The 26,597-nt window shown below is 39.3% G+C and overlaps 1 protein-coding gene across 14 annotated transcripts in view; it reads right to left on the reverse strand.

The window, feature by feature from the left end:
• ESRP2 (epithelial splicing regulatory protein 2) overlaps nt 1-26,597 on the reverse strand; it is a 180,198-nt gene that overhangs the window by 111,643 nt on the left and 41,958 nt on the right. For 12 of the 14 annotated variants that reach the window (XM_039382524.1, XM_039382527.1, XM_039382530.1 and 9 more), the window contains 2 exons: nt 18,263-18,353; nt 12,124-12,218 (listed from right to left, as the gene is read on the reverse strand). The gene's annotated coding sequence lies outside the window, so the exon portion shown is untranslated. The remainder of the gene's footprint in view (nt 1-12,123; nt 12,219-18,262; nt 18,354-26,597) is intronic. The other 2 variants (XM_039382525.1, XM_039382521.1) reach the window with 1 other exon arrangement.

Consider the following 26,597-nt stretch of genomic DNA (forward strand, 5'->3'; position numbering starts at 1 on the left):
TTCTTGCTGAAGTAGAATGCCTGTTACTAAGCACTGGAATGAGTGGAGCTGGAGGCTGGACTGCAGGATACCCATGTGGGCATCAAGGGATGAAAAAATGAGAAAACAACATAAGTAAATGATTCTTAACCTGATTTGAAGAATGTTTCTAAGCTTCATTTAGATCCTTACCTACTCAGTAGCATTTTCAGTCTCACAGCAAGAATTTAGCTTCAGGGTTTTTTTGTGATTTGAAGTTCCAAAATACACGATTCAAAAAGATGCTTGTTCTTTTTATTTTCTTTTCTTTAGTAGTTTTTTAATACTACTTTTTGTGACTGAAAAGAAAAAAAAAAAGCACAACTCTTATTCTAATTTTGGCAATCTAGTACTGTGTTTCTGAGATCAGTTGACTGTATCTTTTAACATAAAGATTTATAAATCAGCTTTCCATTAGTAGACAAGTCCTTGAGTGTCTCCATAAATAAACTTGTGTTAGTTGATAAGGTAAAATGAAGCTGAAACTTTTTCAAGGCATTTGTTTGTGCTGCTGTTTGTCACTGTAAAGCCTTGTTGTAGGGGAATGTGTGTGCCTGAGTCCTGTGGGAGCACACACAGTGCTTCTGGTGGGACTTGGGTTGGATGTGGTGCATCTGCAGGCTGTAGCTTTATGGCCAGAAGGTGGAATTCTTTTTTCTACCAACTCATCATCAGCCCTTTCGTTGGCAGTTCCTTGCATGTTAGGATGCAGTTCTCATTGGAAGTGAAGCATTATTCCTGGCTGTGTGTTGGGAATGCTCCCTCACCGTGGGGAGAGCACTCAGCGTGTCTGTCACAGCCCTGCCAGGGGCACTGGAGCAGTCGAGATTCCTGGGGGAGAGCTCTGAAGAAATAAATCTTTAGGGAGAATGTGGCACTTTCAGAAGAGGATTAACTCAGGTGCTTTACCAAGCTGCACAGTTGACATGTTTGAATTTACTGAAGTACCTTTGTTATACCTAATGCACTAATTATGTCTCCATAATTTTTGCTTTGTTTTATTCATCCAGGATGTTTTCAGAAACCAAAACTAGTCTTGAGGACCAAATGTGTTTCTTATTTTTGACAACATGTATCAAAAATGCTGATGAAGCTTTCAGCTGTCATTTTAATACTTCTGAAGAGGTTCAGAGTCACTGTGTGATTCTGTATAAAAACAGAAGACTTCAATAACTAGCAATAATTGCAAAGGATTTGCAGACCAAAGGAAGGAATGTTTGGTATTAAGGTAGTTCTTGGAGCACAGTGTGTTCAAGGCCCTCTTAAATTCAGGGAATGTTTGGCAATGACTTTGCTACACTAACCAGTATTTTGTATGGAACACATTCTGAGACCTGGCATTTTATATGTTCCTGTGTTTGAATGCGTTCAATAGATTTGGAATATTTTATTGTCAAATTTGATAATATAAATAAAGTTGATCTAATACAGTTTGTCTCCTGTGGTTAATAACGTGCTGCCTCAGTGCTCAGCTGGAATGTCAACTTGGTGCTGTTTTTCTTTCCCACAGGTTCTCGGTGTCTCTCACGGTAATTACTTATTGGTTCATCTTCTGAGATGTCTTATGATGCATTTGGAGTTCTCTGTTAATTGTCCTAGAATTTATGGAGGTGTGAGACTGAGATTACTCAATTTCTTTTTGTTTGCTTCTTACTTGCTTATGCTGTGTTAAAAAAGTTTTCAGGATGCCTTCTGTTCAGGTAATCATTTTGAAATTAGTTCCCTAGCATGATGCCACCAAGGAAAGTTATTAACCTGACCTTAATTCAACACATTTTAATGAGAAAAATGCAGCACAGTCTTTCTCATTCAATCTGCCCATTCTCCATTAGAAACAAGCAATGGAGGAGTGCACAGAGTGCTTTGTAAATAGTGGAGGAACTAAATTTAAGTCTGAAGTGCCTTATGTCCTGCAGAAATCTCTTTTCTGTACTGAAACAACAGTTCCTGGGGAACTGAATTGAGAGGATTGACACAGTTTGTTCAGATGCTATTTATTCCAAGACATATCCTGGATGTGAGCCACATTCAGTAATAAGTTCCTGGGGAAAGGAATATGTTTGTATAGGTTTATGCCTTTTGTACTGGTAGACATCTTTGGCAGTCAGTAGCATTAGAGAATTGTGAACCTCAGATAATCCAAAGGTATTAATGTGTCACATATCCCACAGGTTTTCCATTATGGGTTTTTTTCAGCTTGTGTTTGAACAGATAGAACTGACTGGAGGGTGTTTTTAATTCTAGAATGACTGTGATGCTGTGTTTTTCTTATGAAGTTGGGAGATGAAAGGTGAGAGGCTTAACAAATACAGTTATACAAGTCCTTATTGTTTTAGTCTTACTGGTTCAGACATATTGTGATTTTCTTCCCCAAAACTTTGAATACTTTATTCATATCTTTGCTGTACAGGTGGGCTGGTTGACTGATGACATGAATAAGCCTCACAAACCTGACAGGAAGTGTGACTTGGATGGCTTTATGATCTAAATTAACAATGCAGTAGAGGGCAGTAGTATATAACTTACAGAGGGGTTTTTTTGCAATGTTCAATGGCATCTGTGGGAACTTCACCTGACAAATATAGGATTAGAGGGAAACAAAGACCTGAGTTTGATATCCACAAAATATTTCCTGTCCTGAAGCAACTGTACATATGCAGACTCTGCTTTTGGAGAAACTTTTCCTATCTGATATTAAAAGCAAGAAACTTCAGCTTGATTCAGAGTCTTGAGTAAAACAATCTGAGGCATGAATTATATATCCACTCCCTTCTACATGCTCAGATTAAAGCACAAATTGGACATTGCAACTGCTTGGGGTGGATTGGTGTACAGTACCATGATGTACAAATGAGATCATGTATTTAAAAAAAAAAGTGCTGCAAATGCTGCTGGCTCTGTTTTCTTATTGCGCTGTGGAACGCTGGACAACTCTTGTACCTCAGAGTTTTCACTTTGCTTGTAACCACTGAGTCATGCCTAGTAACCTTTCTGGGAAGGCAGAATTATTGACCAAGCTGCAGTTCCATGCATAAGTAAAAATGTCACCTTATGTGAGTGAAGTCATCAAGTCAGATGGTAAATTTGACTGCATGAAAATACTGTGCCTGTAGACCAAGTATGCTCATAACTGTTAGTATTTTTGTAATTGAGCTGTGTCTGAGGTCATCAAAGAAAGATTAAGCAGGTTAAGATGAGCCAGGAGCATGGCTATTGTTTTCGCTGTGCTAGCAGGGTCTTTGTACCTGTATGAAAAAGGTGAAAGTAGAATACAGGAAATCTCAGTAATACTTACCATGACTAAATACTGTCATGCCTAGAGCATGTTAAGAGATGACAGTGGAATGTGTGAACAGATCTGGCAGACAGGGCTGGCCAGGGCAGTAATAAGGGGTCCCTGCCTATCCACATCACCGGGACATACAAAACAGGGACCTGCAAGTCCCAAACCATGGATTGGCCAACCCTGCTTTACACGGTTCAGGGGTCTGGAAGGACCTTTGGAATGTGGAATTGTGTAGTGAATTGTTAAAGAGGTTTCAGTGACAGTAAAATCAGAAAGCAGAGAATGATATAATCTCTGGTATGCGTGAGAAATCCTCACTTCTGTTGTAACTGCTTCAGTCCTGAGTTCTTGTGGTATTTCTTGTGATGTTTCTAGAAAAAGGCAAGTACTGTTGTCCTTATAAGACTCAGACACAGGTAGTTTGTTCAGATTCCTTTAGGTGGAATCTAATCATGTGTCTTTAACTCCAAAGTTAGTGCTCTTGTCATTAAAGCATCTTCAGTCCCCAGAACAGATCATTTGCTAGAGTAAGGGCAGAGGGGGCAGGCTGCTCTTTGGCAGAGGAGAGAATACTGGAGAGAAAGGCCGGGGGAGTGAATGCACTTCCTGCATAACATGTTCCTTGTCAGGAATTTCATCTGCTGAGCCAACTGCAGGTTCCAAAGCAGTTAATCCCATATGAAGATAATGCATCCTTGATTTTTCATCTACTGGCAAATTTTGCAGTATATGTTATTTCACATTTTCCATATTTCTATTACATACTTTAGTACTTTTATGCCAGACTACGATACAATGAAGAAAAATGTAAGTAAAATATGACATAGGACAGGACAGGACAAGGGGGAATGGCTTCAAACTGAAAGACAGTAGGTTTGGATGGGATATAAGGAAGAAATTCTTTACCATGAGGGTGGTGAGGCCCTGGGACAGGTTGCCAGAGAAGCTGTGGTGTCTCATCCCTGCAAGTGTTCAGAGCCAAGTTGGATGGGGCTCTGGCAACCTGGTCTAGTTGAAGGTGTCCCTGCCCATGACAGGGGAGTTGGAACTAGATGATCTTTAAGGTCCCTTCCAACCCAAAATAGTCTATGAACATAAAAGATAAACCCTTAGTCCAGTTTTGGCTCCTAATCCAGTGTCACAAACATTCTCCTTCCTGCCTTCCATTCAAACCTTTCCAATCAGGTTTTTGTCACTGAGCCCAAGCTATTTTCCCTTGCTTAAATGGTTAGCAAAATGTCAGCACCTTAAGCAAAAATAAACCTTCCAAAGCCAAACACTGCATGAAAATCTTCCACACAGACAGAAGCAAATCAGTAACAATAAAATGTGATTTACACCTTCTTTTTGGAGGGACACCAAATGCTTTAATAATGGCAAATTAAGTTCAAGAAATCAATGTTTTCTTAGCAGGGGTGCCTATGAAAAGAAAGCAATTAGCTCAGAGCTTAAGGATGTCAGATAATGAGAAAAGAAAGACCTGAAATGTCCAAAGGCAGCAGGGGGAAGTGGGAGGCTGGGCTGATAGAATGATGTCTGTCAGGCTATGATGTATTTGTGTTTGCTTTTAAAATCTACTCCATCAAAGCAGAAGGAAAATTCTGCCTCAGTGAGGGCAGAGGAAACAACAGGTAACTGGCTGGCCTGCAGGCACTGGTGTTTGACTCTCCCATGGCAGAATGTGCTTGGCAAATGCTGGCTGACAGCTGCCTGGGCTCTCAGCTGGCCAGCACACTGATCTGGGTTGCTGAACAGGAAGGGCTGGAGCTGTCTGGGAATCCCGAAGTTATCAAATATTTGCACAAAATACACGTATAGATCATTTGCCTTAAGGGCATGTTTCTGGTGAGAAGCAGCAAAGAATCTGGATTTACATGTGGAGAAAGAGAAAAGGAGACAAAATATTTGCTCTCTCCACCTAGCTAAAAGTCATGTAGCACTCCCTGTTTCAGAGCCCTGCAGTACTCCTGGTGATTAACCTGCCTGGCTCTGCTCTCTGGGCTTCAGTGCTGAGGATGTCTCAGGTTCCTGGCAGGGAGCTCACCTAAGAGCCACGTGCCTTGCTGTATTTTGGCATTTTTTCATGTCTTCCATTTTAAGAACACTTTACTTCATCTCCCAGGTCAGACCAGCCTGTGCAATAAATTCAAGGTCATCATGTTTTTCATTGTTCAGCTGGTTTTGTTATTAACTTTCTGAGGAGGATCACTGGTTTATTACCACTGAGACAAGGACATAAACGTACATGACAGTAGGATATTTCTCTAGAACAGGAGTATCACCTAATTTAAACAAGAAATTGTCTCTGCTGCAGCTTAACAGTAAAACAGGAGACAAGTTCTATTACCTCTACTTCATGTTTCTGTTTTCAGTCTAGAAGGATTCAATTTGTAAAGTAAAATTTATACCTTTTGTGTTTAAATCTCACAGAATTTAGGTGAGGAAATGGCTTGATCCATAGCAAAAGTTAGAGATAGTTTTTACTAATCTGTTTCTAAACAAAATACCAAATTTTGTTAATCTGTGAAATAATTCTATTTTTTCAAGGTAATAGTGACCTGTCAGATGTATGTCCAAGTATGACCAAGTATTAGCAAGTATTTTTTCAGAAGCACAAAACAGTGAAGAAATACCACTTCTATAACTCTTTACCCCAGCCCCTGTTAGGTATTTACATATTTAAAAATGTATTTAATTTTTCAGCTAGATACACGTAACCCTATTTCTGTACAATGAAGCAGCCAGAATTTGGGATCAAATCTACTTGAAAAAGTTTTCTTAGACTTAATGTGACTTTATTCTTGGGAATAAATATTTAGCATCAAGTCCTTAGGAAGCGAGATACATTAATGGAATAGAGTAAGATACTTACTCCTTTCAGAAGAGTTTTTGTAAATGCTAAGTGTATGTTCAGTCAGTATTTTTTCCTGACTGTTTCAAATCAATACAGTAAACCATTTAATTTGTTGTAGTTTATTGTTTGTTTCTATTTCTTGTACTCCTATTAGTAAATTGGGTAGTTAAACTGATTTGTCTGGTTTCACTAATGAGTAGAAGGTATGGGCAGGCTCCTACTGACTTTTCAGAAATGTACGAACACATGATCGATAAAACCACTTTTTTTCTTGCAGAGAAGTGGCAGGTTGAACACAGGGAGTGCCATATTTTTATCTGCTGGAATTAGTCAAGTTGTGATAAATAATAAGAGCTGTAAGGTTTAGACCTGACCTTACATTCCACGTGTTTCACTGTAACAGCTCTGAGTTCCAGTTGTGAACCAGGAACTCATTGCACAAAAGCAGCCTGGGAAGCTCTGACTGCCTTCAGCAAATGTTGGATTGTGCTGAGTGAAGCAGCCTAAAGCATTCATGTCATTGAAAGCTGAGAGACTGGTCAGAAACTTCTACTGATAAGCTGTTAATTACTTCCTTGGTGTTGTCATGTCATCTGTACTATATTAGTTATGAATTGCAGAGGATTCCTAGTTTTCTCCTAAGCTCTGTGTTTGTCATCAGTGCAAGCAGTGACTCAACATCAGAGCAAATTTGACTTCACCAATATCATGGCTTAACCCTGGGCAAGGTACTTGTCTCAAGATGCAGCATCAAGCTTTCCAGTCCTCAGCACAAGGCCACTCCTCTGTGTTACTGACTGCTCACACTTGGTTCACAAACTTATCTCAGAAGCAAAGTCAAAAATTATTAAATGCCATTTAATTAAAAATCAGCATAATGGGTAATTTTCTACCCACTACACTTGTCGTTTGGGACACAGCTATAACACTCATTAACTTTTCTAAATAAGGGAACTTATTTCCAAAGGTGTGTGGGAAGCCATGCACAAGTGCAGTCAGTAGGGATTTGTATGCTAACCTCCCACAGTACATTAAAATGTCCTGCACCACAGGAGGTGGTATGTAGGAGTGCTTGGGCAAACTTCAGAACAGAGGAAGGTACTGAATCACTTGAAAAATTCTCCTTACTCTTTATTTATGTATTCAATTACTTGTTCCAGTTTTTACCTCCTAAGCACTCTTACTTCACAGGGTTATTTCAAGGCAGAATAGAAGTGCTACATTCTTAATGCAAACCTGTCTTTACTCCCACCTCCTCTTTAAATTTAAGAAGTAAAATTTGGCTGAAAGATGATGAACCAACTGCCAGTGCAAGTTCCAAACCTAGCTTGCAGTTGTCAGTTATAAGCCAGGATTCCCAAAGATGTACCACAATTTTGCTACAGTTGAACAACAAACTCCTGTTTACAAACTTCAGTTGTCCTGTGTCAGCTCTGCCAGAAGCTCATGGTGATCAATATCATCATGGCCTTTGCACTTGAGGGTTTACAAAAACGCCTGTGGAAAAGTGATCTTTAACCCACCTGGCAAAGATTTATGACACGAGATGAGGTTAATAAAATACAGCTCTGGTGAGAGCTGAAAATCTGCCTAGACCCTCTTGGGCCCTTGGAGGCACATCCTCCCCCTGGGGCACGTGTGGGACATTGTATTTGTGGGTGCTCATTGCTCAGTGATCCTATGGGGGGAGTGGCTGTGGGGTGGGATTTATGTGGATACAGTTAAAGAACTCGGTACCATTTGGGAAATGAGTAGTCATAAACTCAAAAAAGGATATAGCAAGGAAAAGGGAAAAAATAACGAGCATTTCATGTCATTATCAGAGCAAACAATGCAGCGTGTAGTTCTGAGACTGCAAAGAGCCAAGCTGCTCCACAGAATCAAGCACAGCAACCTTGCAGAAATGCTACAAAGCAAAACTGCCCACTGAAATCCAATTTATTTGCAGTATACTGTTGGATGTAAAAGGGATTGTGATATTCAGACACAAAAATCCATCCATTTTTGTCCCTGTCTAAGTTTTACTTCGCTCCCTGCCAAGTCCCCAACCCAACACCAAAAAAAACCTCCAGCACAGTGCTACGGAAAAAAAACTAGTTTAGAAAGATCCAAACTGGCCAATCTTATATGAAAATAAATGTATTTACATATATTGCAGATGAAATACTATATACAATTTCCAAAAGGAAGAGGGAAAGGGAAGGGGGAAGGAGAAAGGAACAAAACCAAAATCAAACATACACAATCAATAACCCAAGATCTAGCAACTAAAGAATTAGTAAAGGAATATCTTACTACTCTCCTTGGGACAACAGAAGTCGCACTGGAACGAGCGCCGGCACCCTCCGCCTGCCAAGGTCGGCCAGGCCTCAGCAGGCCTCACTCCCCAGGGTCAGCCAGGCCTCAGCAGGCCTCACTCCCCAAGGTCAGCCAGGCCTCAGCAGGCCTCACTCCCCAAGGTCGGCCAGGCCTCAGCAGGCCTCACCCCCCAAGATCAGCCAGACCTCAGCAGGCCTCACTCCCCAAGGTCGGCCAGGCCTCAGCAGGCCTCACCCCCCAAGATCGGCCAGGCCTCAGCAGGCCTCACCCCCCAAGGTCGGCCAGGCCTCAGCAGGCCTCACCCCCCAAGGTCGGCCAGGCCTCAGCAGGCCTCACCCCCCAAGGTCGGCCAGGCCTCAGCAGGCCTCACTCCCCAAGGTCGGCCAGGCCTCACCAGGCCTCACTCCCCACACGGCAGAGGTGACGGCAGGGAACCCGCAGCCTCAGAGCCACTGGAAGGAAAGAGAGCGAAGGCCTCACCTCCTTTCTTCTTATACCCCTGGCTTACGTAAAAATTGTAGGGAATACCGGGAAATATGGGCCCTTCCTTGGTTACAAACTAGTCACCAAGGAAGGCCTAGACTAAACTACCACAGTCCCTTAACACAGACCTTCGAGGACACACTCAAATGCTCAAAGAATGTTTACATCAATTTTCAGGGAAAAGATATTGTTTAGGACTAGTGTCCAAAACTTTCTGTCTTTATAGACATGTTCAGCAATGTTGGCAGGGTGTAAAAACCGAAAGTATATCTCTCATTTACATTATGGTAATTTTAGTGCTTTGTTTACAAACACTCAAGTCATACTTTGTCTTTTAACAGAGAATTCTTGATGATATGTAAAGGAGGAAAGACAAACAAGCTAAGTGGAAATAGTTCATTGCACACAGACTTGCATATAGACAGTTAACACCGCTTACATGCTTGATTTTTTTCTACTTTAACACCAAACATCATTACTGTAAAGCCAACTTTGCTGTCTTCTAACATCAGTTACACAAAGAATTGTATTAAAACTGTTCATAAAATAAGCTTCCAGTATTTAATAGGAGCATCTATAAACCTGCAGCCTGTAAAACACTGTCCTTTTTTTATTCAGTAGTTTTATTTATAAATACACTATAGGCAAGTTTGAAGTGTCAAAGTGAGCTTTCAATCACTCAAAATATTAGAAGAAAAAGGTTCATTGCTATCAATTTTTAATGGGAAAAGTATAGCAGACCCATGCTTTAAAAAAATAAAAATATGTATCAGAGATCTTAGGCTTCATATTTGTCACATGGCTGAAGCAGCATGTTCACATTCCATAGTCTCCATTGCCATAGCAACACATGCTTGTCAGATCAGGGCTGATTCAGTGCAGCCACCTCCCTGCAGAAAGTCTGCTAACCCTTAAATATGCAACCCTAGAATTCAGTAGCACTTCTTTTTGTTTGTTTATTTAGAAAGGTAGTATTATTAAACAATGCAAGGTAAACATCTCAAGATAATCTACCTGATCTGAATCTGCACAGCTTGCTCTTTTTTAAACCAAAGGTCTGAAGTACTTAATGCAGCTAGACACAGAGGTAGATGATTCAGGTGACAAGCTTTTCATGTATGAAATTGTAAATGAAAATAGAATGGCAGAATTTGCTGAGTTGGAACGGACCCATGAGGATCATCGAGTCCAACTTCTGGCCCTGCACATCAATCCCACCATGTGCCTCAGAGCATTGCTGAAACACTTCTGGAACTCTGGCAGGTTTGGTGCTGTCACCACTTCCCAGGGGAGCCTGTTCCAGTGCCCAACCACCCTCTGGGTGAAAAGCCTTTCCCTGGTATCCAACCTAAACCTCCTGTGACTCAGCTTGATGCCATTTCCTCGAGTTAGAATCCCAGAATACTCTGAGGTGAAAGGGATCCATAAGGGTCATCAAGGCCAGCTCTTGGGTGAACGGCCCACAGGGGGATCCTGCCTTGGGTTTTGTTAGCACCATGCTCTAAGCAGGTGAGCTGAGCTCAGGGGCCTGGGCCTGGTCATGAGAGTGCAGAGCTTGGTACCTCTGCTGCCCCTTTGGAGGATATTGAAGACCACGGTTAGGTCTCCCCTCAGTCTCCTCCAGGCTGAACAGACCAAGTGACCTCAGCTGCTCCTCTAAGGCTTCCTCTCTGTTTTGCATTTCAATAGCACACAAACACTGGCTGGCATCCTGTTCCCTTTGGAGTGAACAGAGAGCCCTTCCCCCTTCTTTGCTTCATACAGTGAAAGTTTGTTCAGTTTTCACCTACAGTCAGTCATAAGACACTCAAGTTCCATTATCATCACACACAGCTGGATTGAGCAAGGCAGGAATGCAGAGTTAAGTGATTTGTGCAGATTTGCAGAACAAGCTGACGTGTGAAATGCTGTTTTGCAGCTTTGGATCAGTTATTTCTGCATTTATCATTGCTACATAAGCTACCATTTATATTTCATCATTACCTGAATACAGGAAAAGAAAGCAATACAAAAAATCTCTCAGTTAATGCTGCACACTTCACCTGATTCTGAGAATTCATCACACAGAGTACTAAACCTGGTTTCCACTGCAATATGCTGTGGTTTAGAGCCTTGGTATATTTTTAATCAATCAAGTGTTGCCATATGCAAAAATGTAAGCAGATTGAAATGTTAATGTCCCTAGAAACTGAGAACTGGAAAATGCTGAAGTGTAACCACAAGTTATACTCAATAATGCATTATTCATGCTTTCTGGTTTTACTTTGTTCTACCATAGTTGAACAGACTCCCTTAATGCAGGGCAATTAAAGAGATTTCTATGGAAATGTTGCCTAGACATACAACTGTATCTTGATGAATTGCTAGAATCAGCTTACATGTACTTGTTTTTCTGTGTTGGTAAAGTAAATTATTCAGAGGATCAGGTAATTTATTTCCAATAACTTATATTGTAAACTGCTTCATGCAGTTAGAAAGAGAGTTCAGACTTTTTAGGTTAAAAACCCCCACTTCCTGTAGCATGTGTTTTCTGAATCAGTACTACACATTTGTTGAGACACTTCTGCTCTAAGACATCCTGCCTAGAGAATGGCAAACAGCAGGTAACAGTAATCCACAGTGTCCAGGAGGTTCTGTTAACTTTATATTAAGTAGTACAATTTGCTCTATATAGATTTTAATTTCTGTAAGGATCACGATGTGCTTGGACTCAGCATGACTTTAAAAATTGCCAATGTTCATTCCTATCAGGTGCTTTACAAAGTCTCCTAAGTCCTGGTTGCTCAGGGCAATGTTAGATCAAAAAAGATTCTAGAAAGATGAGGGTAATTCCCAACATCCACTGAAGTGTGTTGCGTCACACTTCAACAAAATCTGCCAACCGTATCTTTGTTTAAAATAAGGCACTAGACAGGAGCAGAATCTAAACTAACCACACTTTTAAATCTAAATGAACCTTTTAAAAATCTGGGATAATATTTAGAACAGTGTTTCCTTGAATATTTCAGTTTGTGACCCAACTGCAATAACTAAAAATCTGTTGGATTTATGAATCTAAAAGTAAGTTCATTGTACTCCTTCAATCTGGAAAGAAGCTGTTAAAGAAGGAGTCTCATACTACAGTTGACAATTTACATATTTTTTGGAAATGTTGATAAATTACCTTGGAAAGGTTTTGCAACACATCAGTAAATTCCTCTTCCTTTATTAATATTTCTGATATGTTCCATCTCATATTTTCTCTTTCTTTGTCAATGTCTGAAAAAAGAAGAATTTATACCACTAGTTAAGTACCACCACATAATTCTTTTGGATCAAGTAATAATTCTTTCTGGAGAAAGGAAATTAATTTAAAAATTATTCTCTCCCTAACTGCAAAGAAAAGCACTAAATTACAGAGTAATATTACATCAGCAGCTGCTGTGGCTGGCACTAAAGCATAGTGTTTGGGTGCAGTCTAAAACTGCCCTTCAGGGCACGTGTCAGAATGCTGAAACCCCAGCCAAGTGCCAGGAAATACTCCTTCCCCCAGCAACAGAGCTGCAGCACACCCCCCTAACTACCCGGGGAGCTGTTTGGGATTCGACAGGGCTGTCAATACAGTGTTCCAGCTCCATTAAACCCTTTAGTTACAAAGCCAGGAAAAGCCTTGGTCCCAGCTGGGTCCAGACCTGCCCCACAAGTTGTCTTCTCCCCAGCAGGTACACAAAGCCAACACTCCTGCCTTGTAGGTGCCCACAGAACGTGAGCACATCATCTGCAGCTGGAAGCAAAGGGCAGTTGCTTCCTGTTCTTGCTGATTTTCTTTATGCCAGGGCAGTTCCTTAAACAATACTGAGGATGGGAAAAAGAGTAAGAGGAGTGCTAATGAGGGAGCCTCAATCTGCTAAATGTGTATCAGCATGACTGTATCAGAAATCAGTAATGGTTAGAGCCTTAAGCCCTAGAAAATTCATACATGCCATGATTTTGTAATCCTATCCTTTCCTTCTACAAATGTAACAAACAGCATATTTCAAAGTTCTGTATGAAGTATGGAACATTTAAAGCATCCAAAGCTGTTGCACAAGATCACCTAAAAGGCACATTAACAATTAGCCAAGTACTCCTGTGGGAAGAAAAAGTACTCTTTCTGCCTCAGCTGTTCAAAAACAACTGTCTGCTCTGCATAGTAAAACTGAGACTCAGTTCCTGGGCAGCTGCTCTGCTTCCCTGAGAACACTCGGTAGCTTTCTGAAAGAGCTGGAAAAAGCTGTGGAACTACAGCTGCACTGTATCCAAGCGAATTCCAGTCTGAGGTGGCTGCACCACCCAGCATTTCCTACCACTGCATACTACCATTCTACTTCCACTACTAAACGAAGGAAGAGAGCTGGTATGAAGGTTGTTTATGCCCTTTAAGCTTACTGCGTATTTTATTTTATTACTTTCTAACTTGCCAGTTTTGCAAGCCAGTATTTGAGCCAGGAATTGTTAATCACACTTTGCATTCTCAGTAACAAAAAACCCTCTCATTAGAATTCTGACTCCATAACCCAATCACTGTAATTACTTTTTAAAATACCCAATTTAACTCTCTAATCTAAGTAAAATGACAATGGTTTCTACATCTACTGTTGAGGGAACCCTGACCAGAAAAAAGCACAATCAGAATGTTTACAGGTGTGATCACAGGCCAGTAGTTCTCCACTAAAGCAATTCAACATGTCGAGCTGTACAAAGCTGCAAGTGGGTTATCACAACACTCCTAATTCAAGATGTACGATATATATGCAACTTAAATGTAAGTCTTCAAAACAGACAGAATTTCAAGTTTGAAATTCATAATCTACTTCCACAGAACATTTTTTCTTTTCAAAAATATGTTTTGAAACCTTTAAAAATATACGGCTAATTATGAAATTAATTTATAGTTTTAGGTTTTCCAGCCTTGGGTTATTATTTAAATGTATTTCCTTATTAAGTTCTAGTGCTTATTTATTTCTGGGTGAGAAAAGATCCCAACCAAACATCCTGGGCTCCAAAACACACATACAGTTTGCCATCTGAGTACCCACACAATATGTGTGGGGGTTTTCAGGCAAAAAAAAGGTATGAGCACACATAAAAATGTAAATTTAATTTGCTATACTTACATACCTAGGCTATAATGAGATAGAAATGTTGCTATGGGAACAGGTTCTCAAGAAAGTAGGGGATCACACATGACAGGCAGCACATTTTTGGATGGGTTTTGGGTATGTTACACCAGGGTGGATAACAAACATGTCAAAGCATAAGGTTAGCTTAAAGTCTTACATGCTGTAATCTATAATGAGGTTCCATTGAAAATTTTGCATTACTTAAGGATTCTACAAAGCACTACTTGCTTCCAGGTGTGTAAGAATGCTTTTCTCTCATCTTTATATCCTTTATCTTTAATTTGTAATTTCCTATCCTGTTATCAGGTCCTCCCTTTTGTTTTATTTTTTCCCTAAATGTATTCATAATGCTCATTTGCTCATTCCTTCTACCTGTCCATTGTACACTTCTTTCTCTCTTCTCCCTTCCCTCTCTTCTCCCTTCCCCCCTCCCCTCCCCTCCCCTCCCCTCATACTGTTCCAGCCCCTGTGTATTTGGCAGTGCCCCTTGTCTCCAGCCCCTGTGTATTTGGCAGTGCCCCTTGTCTCCAGCCCCTGTGTATTTGGCAGTGCCCCTTGTCTCCAGCCCCTGTGTATTTGGCAGTGCCCCTTGTCTCCAGCCCCTGTGTATTTGGCAGTGCCCCTTGTCTCCCAGCGTTCCCCCTGACAGAACGTCAGGCTCTGCTCTGGCAGGGAGGCTGCAGGCACACAGAGCCACGGCAATAATACTTGCAGTGGTGTTTTTTCATTCACCAAAACTGACTGTGTATTTCTTCCTCCTGTTTCCTCCAAAGAGAATGTAAGAGATCCAGTCACTTCTGTCATGAAAAGAGCCTTTGGGAGTCCTCAAGCAAAACCCACCCATACCAGCTGACTCTGCTCCCTGGGGCTCAGCTGCTGCATGTCTGGCAGAGGGCAGGGGCTGCCCAGGCCACCAAATTACTTCAGTCAGTACTTTATCAACAAGAGCAGGTGGCACGTAGAATTATGTGGAAATAACTTGAGGTGATCTACAGAGAAAGTCAAACTAAGGACTCAGAGATCATAACCTAATCCAAGTTCATTTTGGAATATATTTATACGACTTGTCAGTTAATCTGCATGTCAAGTGTAAGCTACTGTCAAGATTTGCCCTGGATATTATCCCCAACCACTAAACACACATTTACTGAAGACTGTAGACATGGCTTTAGCATTCTTAGAATCATGTTTCAAAGTGATATTCAAAGCTGTGTATAATTTTTGTATTTAGACACCATCATTGCTTTTTGTTTTATGCATTAAAAGAACTATAGCAAAATGACACACACTTGTATCTTTTCTTTCAGACTCCCTCAATACATCCATTTTGCAGAGTTTATTTCCTCCTGTGCATAGTGGCAGGTATGATGTTTTCTGTCAACTGATATGATATAACCTTTATATCCTAGTACAGCATTGCAGAAGCTTACATCCCCCAAAGCTTTGAAACTAAAAGGTACACAGGCAGCCAGGTTAAGAATAGCTAAACTCAGTGCCAGTGTAACAGTATTCCAGAAATCTACTGTGCCAAGTCCTTCTTTTTAAATGTCTATGAAAATTGTATTAAGATTTTTGTAGGCCTTGACATGACAAACTGTATTTTGCGTCCTAATGTGACTTAATATGCATTGAAGAGCTCCATAAACTAATGACTTGGCTGAGCAGCATCCTGGGCTGGGGGACAGGAGCCATCCTGTGCTCCATTTGACATTCCAGGCTGTTAGTCAGACACTGTCAGGGGCAGCAGAATGTTAGCTGAAGTGGAGGGGAATATATTCAGATCACTTCTATTCTTCCAGTTTTCTGACTTCTTCCTGTTCTGTGATTATTCCTTTGCATCAACATTTAAAGGAATTTGTAATTCAAATATAGAATTTTTAAACTGCCAGCAGCTCAAGTTCCATCTGGGATCTGAACAGTCAAGCTGAGCTCCTTCTGCTACACACAATACTTACACCATCACTACCAATAAATATTGGGAAATTAGAGCTCTGCAGATGGATTTTCTAATGAACAGAACAATTTGCTCTTTCAAACTCTTTCTACAACTCTAATTATGATTCCAGTAAAAGCTAATTTTGTGAGGTAATATTTTTAAACCTCAGTGACTCAAAATGTTTGTCAGATAACCCTAAATTCATGTGCATACTTAATAAAGGTTTAAAAACTGTGAGTGTGAGTGGCATGTCCGTATGAATATCCACTGAGAGGTGCATGACACCAATTTGGTCGAGTGATAGTGAACTGTATGATTCACTTTTTTGGCTTTGCTCTAAGAAATAAACAATAGCTTTCTAGATGATAGCAAAATTCACTTTTCTGTGACCTAGACAGTCACCTTTCAGTGTCTTTCTGGATTGGTGCTGTGCAAGTGAAAAACCACCTTCCTCTCATTCACTTTATTGCAAGGAAGTGAAGTTTCTGACTCCCGATGAGGTTGGTCAGGGCTCCCTCTAGAATGGAGTTATGAAAGACCTGAGCTGGCTCAGTGAACACTGCTGTGCACAGATCCACACCCTGCTGTGCACAGGTTATGGAAACACAGAGCACTTGGGGCAGCTTTTTACAAAATTTAGCCTGCAACAAGAATAGTGTTACATTTGGTATGTTTATACATACAAAAATAGGAGAGATTTCAGAGTTACTCTCTTTACACTTATTGCATTCAATTCATTAAAAACCCCCAAGATGTGCAGTTTTCTACTGTGTTTCAACTGACATTAATTTCCAAATAAAAGTGTGTTGCATTTTTGTGTGAGATACCATTTAATATTTTCCATTCATACTCTATTACTTCAACTGCTGCTAACTCAAAAATGCAGGGAGTCTGTAGTTTGCCTCCATAGTAAAAGTACTCTCTACAAAAGCCATTTCCCTTCTTCAACTACAATGAAGAGAAAGTTATATTTATCTGACAAGTGCTTTAAATAGTTCCCATTTCAGATGAGATTGCTGCCAGACCACAAAACAAGCTGCTTCTACACTGCTTTGTCCGAAACCATTACAAAATGAGGCTAATTTAGAAAATTAACACAATGTAGAAAATAAATATCAGAAACCCAGAGCTTGGATATAGTGAGTTCTCCATTTCTCCTTCTTGTCTGCGTGAAAAAGAATGACATATCATTGAGTTATTGTATGAGGAGGGAAAACACCAACACCAGGTATTAATAACTTTGTAAAAGGTCTTGAACACCAAAACAGCTTCTAATTATATTCTAAAATACCAACAACAGCCTGACATACCCAACTAATGATCAAGACAGGGAATGTCCATTCCTGTAATGAATTCAGATTCTTTGAGAATTGCTAAAATTCTTTTTTTAGTGTGGTTTTGAAGATCATACCTAATAAGCAATAAGATATTCCTTTTAAAAATCAAGGCTCTGTTTCACTTTCTTAAAATTACAATTTTTGAAAGCTTTTTAATTTATGAATTTTAACAGTATTATTTCAGAAGCTCAAATTTTCAACTGAAAAGTTCAAGTTTAACATTATTTATGCACTGGCACTGCCCTTAGGACAGAAATGTTGGCTTTTAGAAGGAAGGTTCAATTCTTTTCAATGAAAGAATGATTTTCAGATTTATGTTAAGTGGGGAAGTATTATGAGTTCTTTTCCAGGATTAATCAGAATCCTGAAACTGTTGCAGAACGCCACTATGGGGGTACATTTTGATCCATCACTCTTGACCATATCAACACGTAATCTCTTCAACCCATTATCTTTGTTAGAATTGAAATCCATACATAATTTGGAAAGGATGTTCACTGAGTTAAAGGTTTTTAGTTAAATCCATGATGTGGATTGGTGAAAAAAATCTCTCCTCCCTTCCTCAAATACAGAAGACATTTTTTTTTCTCAGAAAAATACACTTCCTAAGCAACACACTACCTGACTGCATGAAATCCCATCTCTGCTTGTGTGATAGAAGCAGAGTAAGGCAATGTTGGCCAACTAAGCTTATCACCAGAATACACCCTTGCATTACAAAACAGGTGAGTAATCCTTCCAAAATCTCGGGGGCTATTACATTTTTTGCCTACACAGTTAAATGCACTTAGAAGCCCTTGGAAAACTGTTTCTCTTCAATTTAACTTCTTTGTAAGTACAGCATAAACCGTGCACTCTCACCAAGGATGGCCCAGGTATCAACAGTACCTGAGGCATAAATATCCAAACGCACGGCTGGAGCTGGGAAGTGTTTGGGCAGATCTGTATCCACAGACACCCAGGGTTATGGAACAGAGCACTGGAAAGCAAATATTAAAATAAACAGTCAGTAAAAACAGATGTAAACCTTAGCTCCTCACTCTGCTGCTCATACACAGGATGTTCCTGAACACCCAACATTCCAGAAATCCACTAACTCTCAAGTGCCCTGTCGATGACACCTGCAGTTTTCCTCCTTCTGGGGAATTTAACACTAGGTGGCACATCACGCCATGCAATGTGTAACGAAGTGCACACACTGCTTGTCCTTTAAAAGCTCCTCAAATCAACACAGTAACACATCCATGGCAGCCATGGCTGCTGCTGAAAAAGGGCCTGGAAGAATAACTTTCATACAGTATTCATAGGCAGATGTTTCTCTTCAATTTAGTACTAAATTAATCATATGAAGCTTTATTATATATTAAAAATCTATTACATTAGCTGATGCTAGAATATAGTTTAATATCCACATGAGAGTTGTAAGTATTAAGTTATGCTTTTATTTCACAACTGTTTCCAAAATAACGCCATCGTGGTTTAGTTTCACTAGTGATGCATTACTGCCTAAAACATTATTTTAATTCACAATTTATAGCATTGAATGTAACTACCAAATTTGGAACACAGAGCTGATAGCAACACAGTGATTTTTTTCATATTAAAAATTAGTAAGACTATAAAGTTGAGCTGTATTTCTCCAGAGCTCATTTTTTCATAGGTGGTGTTGGATCACTGATCACAATGGATCCCAAAGCTGCACCGCTCAGGGTCTGGAGCTTTCCAGGCAACCAGGATATTTTATTCATAAGGCACCTACTAAGTCTATTTTTAGACCTGTAAATAAATATCTGTGATTCACCTAGGTACTATATTTGTGATGCATGGTTGCACAAAATCCTTTCAATTGGATCTGTGCTTCATATGCCTTGTAACAGCTTGAAAACATTTAAGTAGGAATCAGTGAGGAGAGTATTTTTAAGCTACACTTATGTCTGATGCATGAATCCTGTAACAAAATGCAAAATAATCTCTGTGTAAGAATTGGCATGCATTTCTTTTAATCTCTGCCCCTAAGAATAAAAAAAGAGAACCTCTCCTTTCAAATAGAGATAAAGCAAGATCTCATAGGGAAATAATTCAGTCAGTGGAAAACTCTGCTTATAGTCGCCTTCGTATGAAGGCAAGGAAAGGAGAGTTAGAACATAAGACAAAATGCAATTTTTTTCTAGAAAAGAAAAATAATTTTTAGAACTCAATTTCATAAAAACTGAGACCAAAACCTAAAATACTTTAATTGACAATGTAAATTGCAAGACAAAGAAGTTCTATGGTTGCCATGGCTGCCTTCAATGCCTTGATATGCTTTCCTGCCTTTATTTTTAATCTTAACTCTCAACTCTGAATTTATGTCTTTTACTGCCACACCAGCCCTTCTTCTTCAGAATTCTATTCCACTGCTTGATCTCCTAAACTAGTAAGGCCAGATAACTTTGGGATAATAAATCTCACAGTTCAATATTTCAATTCAACATTTTACATGTTAAAAACAAGACTGGAAAAGAGTACTCCAACATCAAATTCCTTTGCTATGCAAAAATAACTGTGGTTAAACAGTTACAGCCTTAGGTACTTTCTTAGCATGATTTTTCTTGTGTCTGGGCAGGTATCCAGCCTAGAATAAGATTCTCTAGCTGTATAACATGGTTTTCTCCACCAACATAGGAGAAAGAGCCCATGGTGCTCTAAGTACAGCCAGGCAACCAACACACCAACCACAGCTATTTTGGTAGCAACAGCACCTTACAAAGAAGTGGGCTCCACAAAGTGGTTGAAACTATCACTCAAGGAGGTCAAATTGTCAAAAATAGCTTTCCCTGAAACCCAGTAATCAGGTTTGTATTTGTATGTTGAAATTACAGGCAGTTTTGCATTGCAAACAACTCTGTGGCAAACCAAAAATACAGGCTTTTGTTTCCCTTCCCAATACACACATGCTGATTTATGTTGTCCATTAGGTAGAAGGAAGTCTCCTCTGTCTTTAAAATAAAGCAGTCCTTTAATAAAATGTATTTGGACTTTGAAATGACAAAATAGCAGTTGGGATAATGTAACCTAAGGACAAGCTCTCTCCTGTCACACTGCTGTGGCTATAACCACCACAAGCCCTTGAATTCCATTATTTTTAAAGAATGATGCTGACCTGGACTACCCATCAATGGGGTTCTGTTTCCAACAAAATGACACTGTAATTCAGGCAGCTCAGTGTATGCCATGTCTTTCCCTGTTACCTAAGGGGCAAAATGGAAGCTGAGACTGGTCAGCTTCTTCCTGAGCAACGGATGCTACCCAAGTGTCACCGAAAGAACCACGGTCACTGCTACATCCTCACAGTGTTGGGTGTGAAACTTTTGACATTCTATATAGAAATCATGTTTTAATTGCAGCATTATGTAGCATTATGTCCTAGGATGGACAAGCCAAATACAAACAACAAGCATCAGGGAGATCTCTCTGTCTTAGGCAGCATCCAGACACATATGGCTACACAAGCTGACAATTACCAATGGGTTTGGGAAGACTTCATTTGACTGGTGTTGTTGTAGTTAGTGACAGTGTCAGATTTAGAAGCAGAAAATCTAGGGATGAAAAAGACTCAGAGATAATAACAGCCCTGAACTCATGACATACTCCTGCACCAAAGGGACAGCAGTCTAGGCTTTGAGGATAACTACCACTGGTAAGGGCACTGTAGGATCATGCAGCAGCACAACCATATGTGCAAACTTTAAATAGCAAATAACAAAGAACATGAAACCAAATAACCAGATTAAAACACCATGGTTTCGAAAATCACTGAAACTGTGTGCTTTGTACTTTACCATTTTAAGGCCAGATTTACAGCCCTGTGTTAGCAATCGAAATATACAATTAAGGGGAGAGATTTTTCAAAGAAGTCAGCAGTTCCCATTTAGGATGGAACTGGAAGCAGCTAAGTTTCCTAAACTCCTTATCAACCAGCAAGTTCCAATCAGTTTATGTATTTTTAAAATATCACTGTTTAATTTTGAGGTCTAAATGTGAATTCAGTTCTTGTTAAATAGGATGGATCCTTGATGCAGTGTGGAGAGTAGCTGTTTGAAAAACATTTTCCTTTAAAACATAGTTGTAAAAAACCAGAACCACTCAAGCTAAGTTATCATCTAGTTTTTTACTGCAGCCACAGCACTGCAGTAACTACTGCAGTACTACCTTATTTGCAGCAACAAAAGCCCTGCAGCTTTGCCAATGTAAAAGCAGAGCTTTGTGACATGCCAGTTGGGTGCACTCACTAGCTTTGGATCCTTAATAAACACTAGGTAGCTAAAAATCTGGAGGATTTAGCCTGGCATTACTGATTTTGGTCTTCCTTTGTAAAGGGTGTATTTTTTTTAACATTCCAAGTGTAGAATCAGCAAAAAAGCAAAAGCTGGAATGCTGATCACAGTGCAAAGCTGATTAAGGAGGAAATAAAACAAGACAATGTATCCAATGCTTGGATCAGGAATCTGTTCACAGTAGTAGATAAAATACTTCTCAATGAATAAACCCCAAATTGACCCCTATGTATCATCCATTCTTTGCACAACAAACTCAAATAAACCTTCAGTTCAAAATACTATGGAACCAAAAAGCAGACGTTGGGTGAATATATTTTTAGAAGGTATATGCACGATCATCAGATGAACAGTGGGTATTTGGTTCTTTACTTTTAGAAAAAAACCATCTTTCCCCTGCTCAGTTATAAAGCATTATGTATACAAACTAACCCCAAAACTTTTCAGAGAATAAAAATGAGTCAGATATGGGCCTGTGCCCCCAACTTGAAGTACAATCTGAACTTTCCCAAGATGAGTTTCTGGAAATCCTTTTGCTGTATCACATTCTGGGGATGCTGAGGCCCCAAAGATTTTGTCTGGGTCAAAACATCTCACTTAGGGAATTAATTCAAGTTCTTACTAATCCTATGCTGAGTGATGCAGTTTTAATTTGAACATATCTCCTCTACTCCATCTGAATTTATCTCACTCTTCTGAGGAAATAAAGCTAAGAGCAGAAAAGTGCTATCACTCAAGAGTGTCGTTCATGCAGCTACAAAATTACTGAGTACTTTCTTTCAGTGTGTTTCAATTTAATTTTACAAACTGTGTTCACCACTTTTTGCACTCATTGCAAATTACATAGTTAAAAGACCTCAGACTCTGCTACTAAAGAATCATTTGCTCTCATTCCTTTTCCTAAAATAAATTCAAGTTAAAGTACATTATTATTATTATTATGGATGTCTAGGAAAGTAGAACACATCTAAAGCTTCTAAGTGCTCCTTCCCTAATTCAGTTATTCCCATTAAGTTAAAACTTTCACTTAGGAACGTGCAGATGATATTGCTATGGCAACGTTAGAAAAGTGAGTCCAATTTTTGGAAAGATTCTCTCTCCAGATTTGTTGCAGTGTGACAAGCCAACACTTCTGTTCTGGGACCCAATGTTCCTTATCACAATCAAGAAGGGGGGACTAAAAGAACTGTGCAAGACCCTCTGCTGGACACTTCAGATGTTCACACAGTTAATGCTGGCCTAGGGAAAAACCAGAAATCCAAGGTAAAGACTACAATGAGCAGACTTCTGATACCTTATTCAAAAAAAAATCAGTGAATTCCTTCAGTACAGGACAGCAAGCAGTGGCAGCAGAAGAGGGAGACACTGTAAAGTCTTCCAGTCTTCCATTTGTGAGATGTCACAAATTTATGGACAACAGAGTAAGCCAGACTGGACTCCGGTTTATTGCAAATTGAATTTATTACCAGCAGTAGACATTTGGGATTTTGTGCATAGCTTCATGTTACAGTAACTCTCTTGAAAGGTTTAAATAAATAGGAACCACTTGTTCGAGAAAAAGGGTGCCTCTCTGAGTACCATAAATGCCCAGTGCCATCTTATCCACAGCAAAATGCAGGGGAAGAATTTAAATACCTAATACCAGAAAGAGACTTAGACATATGACAACTATACCAGGCTTAGCTGAATACCATATGCTGTGAAGACATGACTTACATTCATATGCAATGCAAGTAATGTGACATTTTGCTTTTATATCAAATTAATATTTTAAAGGATATTGAAGAAATGGTGGAACAAGGATAAAAATCAGATTATTAGTTAGATTAGCCTTTGTCATGCTCATTATTTAACTTAAAAAATACTTTCCTCTTTTATTGGTCTGTATGACTTAGGAATCATTCTTTAAAGAATAGAAGCCAAGATTATGGACAAAACAAGATATAAGGAAAATTTAGAAATAGATTCCATTTAATAAAATCTTACTAGATCAAAGTGACCCTAGACTTCATTTGAAATTCATAAATCACAGAATGGAAACTTCCAGTTCTGTTGAAAGCCATGCCTTGCACACAGCCTTTCCCTCCTGGAAACTGGAACCACAGCCTGGCACTGAATTTACTGAACATCCTCTGTGCTCACTCCCACTGCAGGCTGGCATTCCACACTGGCATTCCACACTGGCATTCCACACTGGCATTCCACACTCTGCCTGCTCCAGGCCAAAGGCAGAGCCATTGAGGGACCCTTGGAGCAGCAGAGGTAAAATAGGGATACCAAGGGAATTCAAGGCATGTGTTAACATTCAGGATCTTGAGCAGAATTCTTGGGCAAACAAGATGGCAAACAGGAATGTTATTCCAAGGTGAACACATGCAGCAGAATACAATGAGCTGTCATTCATTCACTTGACTTCTATTTTTCCATTTTAATTTCCAAATGGGCACCTAGTTTTAAAAGGATCTTGCTCCCTGATCCTCTCTATGATTTTCCAAAACTAGATGACTTCCTTGAGGTGTGTTCATGAAGTGTAGTTTAATTTTTTCATTCGTGTTCAGTTTTGAAAGATCAGTGAGTAAACAATACATATTTGCATATCTATCAATTTGGGGAAAAAATCTGAAGTATTTATTAATTATTATATTATAGCTGTGATGATGTAAGGATTAAGAAAGAATGATTTTATAGCTAAAAACTGAATGAACAAACAGATGCTCAGCAAATAAAAAGTTGTCACTAAAATATAAAGTCAATCTGGTACATTCTAACTAAAATCAGACATATTTAGCTATTAATTTTGCCTTGATAAAACACAGTGATTACCTATCCTTACCATAGTTCTTTTTCAGTTTAGTGTTTATTGCAACACACTGTTCATTAGTGCAAAGTCATCAATCTCTCTGCACTAATCCTTGGTTGATGCATGGCTGTGTGTGGGAACAGAATCTACTGGCTGACTGTGGTTATGACCCTTCAGCTTTTTACAGCTTAAAAAGCAACATGTACTCATGAGTGTTCACAGCTGAACTACTCCATTTCATCTATTCTTCTACAGATCTTATTATTAGCTGGAGTTTGATTTGCTAAATTGTAAATTGAATTGGAATTTGGAAGATTTATATAGTACTTGCATGCCAATTGCAACCTTAACTCTTGGTTCACAGAGTTCTTTTGGTGCTACATGTCTTTTTCAGGCAGTCATCTCAAGACATTTAACACAAAAAAATTGGGAAATACTCCATGGTTTGAGTAGGATATACTAGCCTTTGTAATTACAAAAAACCCCAGGGAAGTGCAAATGAATATTTCTACACATTTTCTATGAACAAGCAAGCTAAACTAAGTGAAATAACAATATAACTATGAGAACATCATCCTATCATTGGAATTCCAAGAACAGCACAAGTACATTCCATTTTTTTCTCCATTCCACACAAATTCTCTTGCTAATCTTCCATGACATTTCCATCTAGAGAGGAACTGTCACAGGAGTACAAAACAGACATACACGAGAATCATAAAAATCAAAATGAAGAATGTACAGATGGAATAACCAGACTTCCCCATTCTTCAGACCACACTTGATCTCCCCAAGTTAGAACCAGACGTGTCGTGAACTCAAACAGAGTTCCTGACTCCATTTGTGCTCCAGAAGGGGAACGTGTCAGGTGCAGTAAATACTGCTCTTTTTACAAGAACAACAGCAGTCTTCTTCATTCTCCCTCTTCTATTTAAGTAGTTTCCTTTCTTGCTCTGACAGTCATATAGTCTCCTAATTCACATACAGTGGACAATGTGGCCCATAAACAGCAAAATTTGTTTTGATATAACTGACTATGTATTTATTGTGCAAGTCCACATGCTAGAAATACTCAGCATTTTTACTCTTACTTAACTTTCCTGATTTGCTCAGTTGAATCCTCTTAGAAACGGAATAGAATGTTTCAGACTTTGAACAGAATGCTTGCTTATCACCTAAAATCAAATTATTTGCAGTTCTTGAAAAACATCTGTGTTTATCACTATAACTGTCAGCACAGAATGGACCTATTTTTAAGTTTGGGATGCATAATAAAGAAAAAAATTTAAAACATCTGCATGCATTAAAGAAATGCAGTTAAATCAACAATCTAAGTATGTTGTTGTATTTTATGCTCTAGTGTAGTGAAATGAAATTTAAAAAATGAGCTGGAGGTTAAAAGCTTACCTAAACGCATGGCTACAGACATCTCTGGCATTATGATAAATGCTAGTAACTGAACTTAATTTAAAAAAACTTATAAATTCAAGACAATAATTAATGCTACATGTAAAGAAAGAACACCGAGTGACTGAACACAATAGTTTAGCACAAAGCTACAATTAAGGTCTTTCTTTATCTGCTCGTCTCTGCTGCACGCAAGGAAATCCCAACAGACATGGGTTACTGTCACCCTCCTGAAGCTTTGGGTGACCTGAGGAGATATTCCCTAACCCTTCCCTCACTGCAGAGGATCCTGGCTCTGGAATGGCCCAGAGAAACACTCTGCATGTTTAGCACATCATGAGGAGAGAGGTTTGGAGCGAGACACGTATGGACAGAGAGGGAAGCCTGTAAATTGTTGAATACTTCAAGAATTATGACTGTTACCAAATGACTGCCCAGTTAAACATGCTGTATCTTTTGTAAAGGGAGGTGATTTTGGAACAAAGCCATATTAAAACAGAATGCTGAAATCAGTTTAAAGAACTCAAGAACTCTCCTCTAATATTCACAAGTATCTATAAAGGTACATTCTTCACAATCGAGCTAAACATTTTGTCACAGCTTTCTGCTACTAATAAACAAACTAATTAGATAAATTGGATAGGCTTAAAAATGCTGCAATATAATAAAGATATCCATGAACACTCTTAGAGAGTGTCGG

This window comes from Pipra filicauda, unplaced genomic scaffold (assembly GCF_003945595.2).
Source record: "Pipra filicauda isolate LSUMZ 115617 unplaced genomic scaffold, ASM394559v2 scaffold273_size1055052_pilon, whole genome shotgun sequence".
NCBI lineage: Eukaryota > Metazoa > Chordata > Aves > Passeriformes > Pipridae > Pipra > Pipra filicauda.